At 50.7% G+C, this 11,121-nt stretch overlaps 1 non-coding gene across 1 annotated transcript; it reads right to left on the reverse strand.

Moving 5' to 3' along the window:
* Positions 1 to 5,852: 5,852 nt before the first annotated feature.
* TRNAE-UUC lies at positions 5,853 to 5,925 on the reverse strand. The gene has a single exon. It is a non-coding gene; the product is annotated as a tRNA-Glu (tRNA).
* Positions 5,926 to 11,121: the final 5,196 nt, after the last annotated feature.

Genomic DNA, 11,121 nt, shown 5'->3' on the forward strand with positions numbered 1-11,121 from the left:
TGCCAAGTGGGAGGGGGTGAAGGAGGGGTGGACTTGACCTTTGGCATTAGTAGGTGTGCACTAGTGTACATAGGATGGATAAACAAGGTCCTACGGTATAGCGCAGAGAACTATATTCAATATCCTGGAATATACCATAATGAAAAAATGTATATGTATGTGGAACTAAGTGGGCTTCCCTTGTGGCTCAGCTGGTAAAGAATCCGCCTGTAATTCGGGAGACCTGGGTTTGATCCCTGGGTTGGGAAGATCCCCTGGAGAAGGGAAAGGCAACCCACTCCAGTACTCTTGCCTGGAGAATCCATGGACAGAGGAGCCTGGTGGGCTACAGCCCATAGGATCATAAAGAGTTGGACACAGCTGAAGTGACTTAGCATACACACACACACACACACACACACACACACACAACTTAGATCCTAAATGTGTTTTATACCTAAGCACAGCTGTGGACTGAACTGTGTCCCTCAGATCCACATGTGGAGGTGCTGAAACCCGTGTTCTGTATTTGGACTGAGACAGTAAGATTAAACGAGTTCATAAGGGTGCTGCCCCTGATCCTATGGGATTGGTGCTCTTATCACCACTCCCTCTGTTATAGTCACGCTTTCCGGGAAACAGACTCACTCAGAAGGACAATGCAGATAGTGGAGTGCAGTTTATTACGCCGGCGGGCCCAAGGCAGAGTCTCCTCTTAGCCAAGGACCCCGTCCAGCATTTGTGAAAATCTTTTATACCCCATGCGTACGTGTCCAGACCCACCACCTACCCCATGTGTACGTGTCTAAACAGTCAATAGTCAATAAGCTCGCAGTTACATTCCAACCAGTTAATAATCGATAAGCCTGTGATTACATCCTGATAGATACGAAAAAAGTTTATGACCTGTCCGGAGACAGGGGTGATTATGGTATGCTTCCTCTTAGGCAATGAGTAGCCTGGATGTGATCTTCAAGATTCCCCTGTCTGGAGGGGGTCTTATCCTTCCATTGTTGTCCCCACAGGCACTAAGCAGAGAGTTCAGAGTCCGCTGGAGAGGCAGCCGAGCACGGCCAGCACGGACAGGCCTGAGATGGAGTCCAGGCCCTATGAATTCCTTCTTCACCTCTACCAGGTGAGGACACAGGAAAGGATGACTATCCACAAGCCAGGAGGAGGGGCTCGCCCAGAGCCTGTCTGTGGCGACATCCTGACCCTAGACATCCAGCCTCCAGAACTGTGAGATGTAAGCCTTTGTGGTTTAAGACACTGTTTGTGGTATTCTGTTTGTGGTATTCTGTTCTGGCTTCCCAAGCTGACCAGTATAAACATAGAGACATTTTTGCAGGGTGTTAACATTATTTTCCAGGAGTGCAAATGCCATGCAAATTGACAGAAGATTACACTTTGCTTTGTTCTGACCTTTACCTAGAGCTGCTCACCATTTCATAAAATCATGTTTCCAATGGCAGCATCAGATGGGACTTGTGTGGATCCCATTCTGTGCACCCATGTCTCTGGGTTTTGTAATTATTATTATTAGCTTTCATGCTTTGGTTGTGCTGAGTCTTTGTTGCTGCACGCAGGCTTTCTCTACTTGCTGCAAGCAGGGGCTACTCTTTGTTTTAGTCCATGAGATTCTCTTTGCGATGGCTTCTCTTGTTGTGGAGCATGGGTTCTAGGCACACGGGCCTCCGTAGCTGTAGCTCCTGGGCTCTAGAGCACAGGCTCGGTAGTTGTGCTGCCTGAGCTCACTTGCTCCGAAGCATGTGGGACCTTTCGGGACCAGGGATGGAACTGGGGATCCTTGCATTGCAAGGTGGATTCTTAACCACAGGACCGCCAGGGAAGCCCCATTTGTTTTGAAGGCTTTATGTGTCAGCCCAAGCCGGGCCCTCACTCAGGCATGCATGTGTTGAAAGAAGTTGATGTGATTATAAATGTATTTCTCCTTTATATTATAGGCAGGGCGTAAACATATGTGAACATTGCAGGTTCGTTTCAAGAGGGAGGTGTTCAGGTTTTGTCATAAGGAAGCCTTGGTCTGACAAGGGAGGTATTTTATTCAGAAATAACTCCCCATCAGACACGGGATCCTAAGAAGCTCACCTCCTGAATTTGACTCCATCCCAAATGCAATGAAATTTGTTCTGATACATTTCAGCAAATCTCCATTAAGACGGAAAGCTGATAGACAGTTATGCCACAGTCTGGGTTCAAAACTAGCCACACCACCTAATAGCTTCTACCACCTCCTCTGCCTTAGTCTCCTCATTTGTAAAAGTGAGGTCTGTAGTTTTGCAGGCTGTTATGACAAAGTGCTACAAGCCAGGTGGCTGACAGCAGAGATTTGTTCTCTCATAGTCTGGGGGCTGGATGTCCAGGTTCAAGGTGAGGGCAGGGCTGGTTCCCTCCGAGGACTCAGGGAGAATTTGTTCCAGGCTCCTGGTGTTGTGCTGGCAGTCTTCAGGAGTTCTTTGGCTTCTAGAAGCGTCACTCTGATCACTGCCTTCGTTTTTACATGGCGTCTCCCCATGTGCCTTGCCTGGGTCCAAATGTCCCCTCTTTATAAGGACATAGCCATGATGGAGTAGGGGCCATCCTGACGACTTCATCTTACCTTGATTGTTGGCAAAGACCTTGTTTCCACATCAGGTCACATACACGGGTGCTGGGGTCAGGACCTCAGCCTCATTTTGGGGACACAATTCAAAGTATAACATAGGGTTGATAATACAGGGGATGAAATGGAAGATCTGAGTGCTGGACACATGCCCAGGTTAACTCCATGGGCTCTCGGGGCTCACAGATGTCATCTGAGATGCATCTATCTGAACAGTTCACAGAATGCTCAGCTGGGAGGTGCCCAGAGAGCTCACGGTGCATTCCCATGTGCTCCAGGGATTCAGAACTGGTCGGGAAGGGCGGGAAGGCTGTCTAGCCAAGGGATCCCCATGAACCAGGTGGGTACAGAGCAGAGCATGTTTGGGGAACAGATGGGGAGCTGTGTGGTTAGAATAGGGTAGGTGGGGCTGTGATGGAAGGTGGGGAGGTTGACAGCTCTGAAGGCAAAGAAGGGGAGTCTGTCCACCTCGGGAAAAACTCGGGCACAACACCCGAGTCCTGCGGGTCTTACCCCCATTCTCTGCCACGATTTTATTGGCAGATTTCAGCACGTCTTCCCTCACCCATTATTTAAGATACAGTTGCCGGCTCTACTGTGTTAAAAATAAACTGCATCTCCAGAATTGCTCCAGTGTTTCCTCTCACGAACAAGAAGTCAGTTATTGGAATTAAGTCTGAGCCAGAATCTACTGCCTTTTCAACGTCACGGTCAGGGTGAGCCTCGGTGCAGGACTTGGGTGCAGTGGAAGCATCAGTGGCGCAGAAGGAAGGTGCCTGTAAAACAGGCCTGCAGCCCAGGAGCTGCCCCTTTCAATGTTTCTTCTTAAAACTGAGGTCAGGAAGTACTGATAGGAATTCCAGATGGACAGTCTGAAGCCTTAGTCAGCAGGCCGTGACTAAAGCCAGGACCAACTGCAGAGGCCTCAAGTCCTGGGAACAAAGGGCTGTTTGGGCATCTGACAAACACGAGGCTGATCTGAGTCAGAACGCAGGCCCCTGTGTCACTCACATCCTCGGGCTGAGCTCGGCCTCATGAGAGCTGCTTCCTGAAAGGGACAAGGTACAGTTGGAACCGCAGAGGGGGCATGGCTGAGTCAGCCAGAGTCCACCCCCGCCCCGGCCCCCCGCCTGGAGCAAGCCCCGCCTCCACTCCCCTGCAAGGCCCCAGCCCTCACCAGCCCCCAGGCAGCCAGGCCCGTCCGAGTGGGAAGCGTGGGGATATCCCTCTCTGGGTGGCTGATCCCAGAGGAGGTCAGAGGGCACTGTGATGCATAAATGTGTGTCCTTGAAGGGGACCCCACTCTGGAGGCCCCTTGCCTGTCACTTCTCCTCTAGCCTATCAATGAAAAAAATCAATCAGCTGACCTGAGAAAGAAGTGGGAAATTTTACTCGAGCCAGATGTGAGGGTTATAGCCTGGGAAGAGCATCTCGGTGTCAACTACAAATTGCACTTGCCATCTACAAGGGTTAAAACATGTGCTGCTGCAGCTGCCGACTCCCAATATCCCCTGAGAGGAGTTCAGGGTGGGGAGCAGAAGTGAGGCCCTCTGTGCTCTGGCAGGACAGGTCTCAGATATATTTTTAGGAGCCAATTTTATGAGCCCAATTCTTAAAAAAAATTTTTTTTCATTTATTTTTATAATTTGGAGGCTAATTACTTTACAATATTGTAGTGGTTTTTGCCATACATTGACATGAATCAGCCATGGATTTACATGTGTTCCCCATCCTGAACCCCCCTCCCACCTCCCTCCCCATCCCATCCCTCTGGGTCATCCCAGTGCACCAGCCCCAAGCACTTGTCTCATGCATCCAACCTGGACTGGTGATCTGTTTCACATCTGATAATATACATGTTTCGATGCTGTTCTCTCAGATCATCCCACCCTCACCTTCTCCCATAGAGTCCAAAAGTCTGTTCTATACATCTGTGTCTCTTCCTGTCTTGCATATAGGGTTATTGTTACCATCTTTCTAAATTCCACATATATGTGTTAGTATACTGTGTTGGTGTTTATCTTTATGGCTTACTTCATTCTGTAAAATGGGCTCCAGTTTCATCCATCTCACTAGAACTGATTCAAATGTATTCTTTTTAATGGCCGAGTAATATTCCATGGTGTATATGTACCACAGCTTCCTTATCCATTCATCTGCTGATGGATAAGCCCAATTCTTTTATTTCCTCATATCTAGGAGAGCACTAAAATCCTTCATGGTGATGACTGTTCCTCGTGACTAGCAGAAACCTTCTGGAAAGATGTGTGCTAGGTTGCATGTACTCCCTCTTCACCAGAATCACATATATACTGACCTCCCCCCGCCCCCAGCCACCCCTGCCTCTCTGGAGCAGTCTCTCAGAGCTATCTGAGGCACTGTCTCCCGGGCTGCAGTCCTTTTGCCCCAAATAAAACTGGACTCACAACTCTCACGGTGTGCAGCTTTTTAAGTCAACATCAGAAATCTCTGAGGACCGCTGCACCAGCCAGAAGTCAAAGCATAGTTAGATACGGTTTTTGAGACAGAGGCTGCACGTCAAGCAATGTATCATGGACAGATTACAAATCCAGGTCTGAGTGGCATTGTGGTGGGTCCTGTGACCCCTGACCAGACCCAGAAGGGATGTGATCTCTAAGGACTGTTCTGTGGATGCCGGGAGAATGTTGCTCTTCCTGGCTGAGCAGGTGTTCCTGCTGATGGGGAGATTTGGTTGATGCCTAAAACAGGATGCACAGTGTGGGGGAGAGAGGAGGCCAGAGGGCAGAGAAGAACTTTTATGTTTAAATTTTTCTTGTCTTGCCATAAAATATGGATTTTTATCCCGCAAAAGCTCCCAGGGTGACCTTGGGTCGGCTCCTCGGCCAGACTGGGAGCCGATGGTGCCCGGTTGAAAGGCCAGTTCATTTTGTAAGTCATGTGAGGACAGGACTGCCTGCCACCCAGCTCCCAGTCCTCTGGGAAGGAAGGGAAAGGTGGTCCCAGTGGAGACAGAGGGTCCACCCCCTTTGCCATCTTCTTCAGGGCCCTTTCTTCAGCGAGAGAGCACTGATCGGGGGAGTGGTGATCTTCTCTCACCTGCCTGATCCCCCAGCAGGGTCACTACAGAAGGCTCATACCATGGTGTACAGACCAAGCTCTGAAGGTTCCGAAAACACAGCTAAGTCTCATCACTTCTCTGCATTTGTATTGTGTTTGTGTTTCTTTTTTTCTCTTTTTTGGCCATGCTGTGTGGCTTATAGGATCTTAGTTCCCTGACCAGGGATTGAACCTGGACCCTCAGCAGTGAAAGCGTGGAGTCCTAACCACTAGACCACCAGGGAATTCACCCACTGTTTTTAAACAAAAATTGACTTGGCTTATGTTTCATTTACAGAAAAGTGATATTCAGTCGGGGTGTTGGTAAAATAATCAAGTTTATTCCAGGGTTCTGTCGACTCCTTACACAAGGCAGCCACGGCCAGGCCTGCTGCCCTCTGTGCTAAACCAGAATTCATGGACCTCTGAGGTCCTAGGTATACCCACAGCTTAGAGATGGAAGTCAGATGATAATTCGTGTGTGAGAAGGCATGACCTCTTGGGGACATAATGCCCTGTTGATGTCTGCTATGTCCCCTGGGTGCCTGGTTCACCACCCGGGCCAGGTGAGAACTAGACTCCTTGGGTTATTTCCCCAGAGCCACAGAGCCGGGCCAGACTGTGTGCCCATATTGGGCTGCTCTGGAGCCCAGGTCTCAGGGAAAACAAGTCTGTGCTCTGGGCCTAGTTCTGATGCTGGGCCAGGGGGACTCACTCTTTCCTGGAGTTGAAAAGAACGCATCACTCTGTATCAGCTGGCTTCCCAGGTGACCCAGTGGTAGAGAACCAGCCTGCCAGTGCAGGAGATGTAAGAGACGTGGGTTCAATCCCTGGGTCGGGAAGCTCCCCTGGAGGAGGGCATGGCAACCCACTCCAGTATTCTTGCCTGGAGAATCCCATGGACAGAGGAGCCTGGTGGGCTACAGTCCATAGTGTCACAGAGTTGGACGTGACTGAAGTGACTTAGCGCTGTATCAGCTGGAAGGCGACGATGGAGGTCACAGCAGCTAGCCCATTGATTTGAGGCTTCATCTGGCCAGTGATGCCAGGGGTGTCAGACTGCTGGTCTTTCCACCTTGGGGTCCTGAAACCAAGCAGAAAGGTCACAACCCCTGCTAGGCCAACCCCAGGGTAGTCACAGTCCTCACCCCGGGGCTTGCAGGTCAAGGTTAGGCACTCTTCCCAAATGCAATGTCATGAGAAAAAAGGGAGGAGATGCTGCAGTGTACGAACCTTTATGACACAACAAGCGAAGGACACGTATGGTCACTGATGTCCTGGTTAAAAACAGCATGTGTGGGGGCCATTAGGGGGAGTCTGATCATGGATTTGTGTGAGAGAATGCTGGAGATCTCCTTCAGTCTGGGGACCGCGGTGATGTGTGTGCAGACAGTGTCAATCTCTGGCAGAGCAGGCTGGAGCATTTGGCTAAAATGTCACGTTGTCCATCACTTGAGAGGGTTCTGTCCCAAAGAACATAAACTTGCAGCTAATGTCATTGTCAGGTCAGTCCAGACAGCGGATCTCAGGATGTCTGTAGGGCTGTTTGTTCTGCTCTAGCGTAACTCCCAGGTGGTGCTAGTGGTAAAGAACTCACCTGCCAGTGCAGGAGATGTAAGAGACGCGGGTTCCATCCCTGGGTCGGGAAGATCCCCTGGAGGAGGGCATGGGGACCCCCTCTAGTATTCTTGCCTGGAGAATTCCATGGACAGAGGAGCCTGGTGGGCTGCAGCTCATGGATTCACAAGGAGTCGGAAACAACTGAAGTTACTTGGCACTTCAGTGCCTGATTTAGGCAGCCAAAGTCAAAGGACCTTTATCTCATGTAGCTCAGAAACTTAAAAGGCTGAAAGGAAGGCCGAGGGCGCTGGCGGGATTTCTCCGGCCTGGACCTGGTGGATGCAGAGCTGAGGAAAACCGCTTTGCTTTTGTGGGTTTGCAGCCAGGGTCGACTCAGGTCAGTGCGTTTGTTGATGTTCTGTTTCGAGGGCCTGGGGCTGATGCTGCTCTTTGCACTGGTGCCTCCCAGCGAGCTCGAACCCACTGGGGCTGACTCAGTGGGGCTGGGGTCTATGCTGTGGGGGTTTGGCGGTGTGGGGGGACTGGATGGAACCACAGCTCTGCAGACGAGTGAACTGGGAGGAGACCCCTGCTCTGCACGTGCGTCTCCAGGCCCCACTTCCTTGTCTCTGACGGGGACGCATCACGGTGGACCTGCCAGGAAGCTGGGGACCAGAGCCTGGTAGGAGAGAGAGCCTCCAGGAAGTAGCTCCTACACCTCCTGGGGCTGGAGGGAGACCAAGGCTTTTACACCGAGTGGCAGAACCCCCTGTCTGAGTTTTAGAAGATGTGACCCCCCAGAGCACCTACACCAGCCCTGGCCCTCCCACTGCTCCCTGGAGCTGTGGAAGCAGGAAGGTAACGTTACTGCGGCGTCTAGGAGGAAAAGCTCCTCCACTCCCAGCCAGCCGGGTGTGTGTTCTTAGTTGTGTCTGACTCTTTGCGATCCCATTGACTGCAGCCCGCCAGGCTCCTCTGTCCATGGGATTACCCAGGCAAGAATATTGGAGTGGGTTGCCATTTCCTTCTCCAGGGGATCTTCCTGATCTAGGGATCAAATCTGTGTCTCCCGCATCTCCTGCATTAGCGGGTGGATTAATCTCTAAGCCACATGGGCTACCACTGGGACGTGCAGGGCGACTGCTGACCTAATGAAGCCAGCCCTCGAGGCATGGGCGGGGGTCCCAGCTCCAATACCCTGCTCTCACCAAGCTTCTGTGTTATCGAGGAAACACTTCTCAATCTGTCCCGAGCCCTTTGCTCTATATCCAGGGACTCTGCCTAGTTCCTGGCTGATTGTGACCGGCTTGTCAGGTCTGTCCTGAGAGTGGCTTCCCTGGGCTCCTTGTTCTCTGAATTCAGAGGGTCTGGCCAACTTTTGGAAGACTGCCCTCCGAATTCACAGATGTGTTAACTTTTGGGCTTCCCTGGTAGTTTAGACGGTAAGGACTCTGCCTGCAATACGGGAAACCTGGGTTCGATCCCTGGGTTGTGAAGATGCCCTGGAGGAGGGGGGATTCAGAGCTCTCTCTGAATTCAGAGAGCTAGGAGCTCAGGGAAACTGGGACCTTTGTACCTGCTGTTCCTTCTGTTGGTCAGACTTTCTTCACCAACCATGGTTTCACATGCTCATCTCTTTTGTCCCTGTCAAATGTTACCTTCTTGCTAGCATCGTCAGGTAAATGAAGAAAAACATTAAACATTAACTCGGTTTCAACTTAACCTTTGCGACACGTAATAAAATTATCAACAGCTTGTAGATGATCTTTTCATTTCTTTGCATTTCAAGTTCAGTAGACACTTAAAAGGTCTACTTTTTGAACCTTCTGAGAATTCGGAGAGCAATCTTCTAAAGTCGCTCAGTCGTGTCAGACTCTTTGTGACCCCGTGGACTGTAGCCCGCCAGGCTCCTCTGTCCACAGAGATTCTCCAGCCAAGAATAATGGAGGAGGTTGCATTGCCCTCCTCCAGGGGATCTTCCCACTGCATCCACTCCCAGCTTTATTTTTCCCACACGGAGCTCTTGTGCCCAGCTCACAGGTGTGCATCTTACCTGTCTGTTCACTCACTGCTGCTACAGCAGAGGAGGGCCTGGACCCGAGCAGATACTCAGCATCTGCTGAACCAGTGATTGTTATGGAGAACACAGTCAGTACTGGAGGGAAAAATAACCATTTTGCAGTCTTGGTTTTTTTTTCTGGCTGCGCCATATGGCAGCTTGCAAGATCTTGGTTCCCTGACCAGCTATGGAATCCTACCACTGGGCCACCAGGAAACTCCTGGTCTGTCTTCTAAGAAGAGTGGTCCCTGCAGGCCTGTTGTCTGCCACACAGGAGAGGGGAGGGGGATGCTGAGCACCCAGGTGACTGGAAAGAGCTAAACAGATAAATCTTTGAGTGGGGGCACTGGCATGGGCTGGCAGCTCCAAGCTCAGAGCTGTAAGTAGAGATGCTAAGAACCCCAGAGATCCCACTCTGAGAACTGCTGTTTTAAGCACGCCTTTAGGTTGTGGTGGCCAAGTGACAACCCTGCACCTTCAGAATAAGCCTGCTTCCTGGTGTCTGTAGCATCTTGGGGGTGTGTGGGCCAAGGCCAGGCCCTGTGCCCACACTTGCGTGAAGGAATGGGAACAAAATGTGGGCAGAGGTGGACAGCCAGGCGTGGGTGTCCTGAGGACACAGACCCTGCATTCACCACAGGGGTGCAGGGTGGGAGGCCCGACTGTATCAAGTGCAGCCTGGAAACCTGAGCCGATGTCTGAGGTCCATGTACAACGGCAAGAGCCTGACTCCAAACCCTGGTCGCTGGAACAATGGACGGACACACAGGCATCTTATGACAGAACTCAGGTCCGGCTGCTGAGACAGGTCAGGAGCATGTGTGTGTGTGTGTGGGGGGGCGGGCCTCATTGCTGTCTCAGGTGTTATTTTATGTGTTAAGTGACCCTCTGTGGACATGTCTGGGATCCAAACCACAAACGAGGAGTCTGTTGTTCGGGGAACATGCTTGTCCAGGGCAGGCCATGCTGACCCCCAGCAGAAGAGGGCCTTCGTGGGGAAGACAGACAGTGGCAGGCACTTCTCCGGGTGCAGCTGGGTGGGGGTGCCCCCGGCCATCCTCACAGGTCGAGGCCTGAGGAGCAGACGCTTCAGGCCTGGCATCAAGGGCATCTGTGAGCAGCTGCGGGGCAGGAGGACTTGCCACGCACCCCCTCACTGGCCCTGGGCAGTGGATGCACAAAAGAAGGAAGGACAGGTGCCTGAAGACACTTGTTTTCAAACGCCTCTCCCTCGCCCCATCAGCTAACCCTGGATGCATTATAATAGTCCCCAAAGAGGTGTATTTGTACATAGGCTGACAGTCAAGATCAAGTATAAATTTGAGGGCAAAGACCACAGGTTTTTTTTTTTTTTTAATTGGATTTGGCTTTGATGAGTACTGACAAACCCTGTAGACATGAATACAAAATGATTGTAAACAAACAGGCCTTGCCAGTAGCGTCAGGAAAAGTCAGAGAAAACACACACACACATTGAGAGACAGAGTCGGGTTCATGTTCTTTCCCACACTAGTGACGGCTTTCTGGTTTTCTTTATGCTTTTCTTTGTGCTTTCGCTTTAGTAAAAGTTAGAAAGGGTAACAACGTTTGCAAAGTGAGATACCAAACCGTACAAAATCGATCAATCCTGTGGGGTTCAAGGGAAGATGATCGTTTTACAAAATACTGAAAGACCACCGGCACGGATTTAAGTAATTTCCTTTTCTGGATGTTCAAGTGTCCCTGGCAATTTACCTAGGAAAATGACATGCACCCAATAGAAAACTGGCATTCAGAAGACATTTTCATTATGGATACATTCTTGTTAAATGCATGGAATGAG

Source organism: Cervus elaphus, chromosome 19 (assembly GCF_910594005.1).
Source record: "Cervus elaphus chromosome 19, mCerEla1.1, whole genome shotgun sequence".
Taxonomy (NCBI): domain Eukaryota; kingdom Metazoa; phylum Chordata; class Mammalia; order Artiodactyla; family Cervidae; genus Cervus; species Cervus elaphus.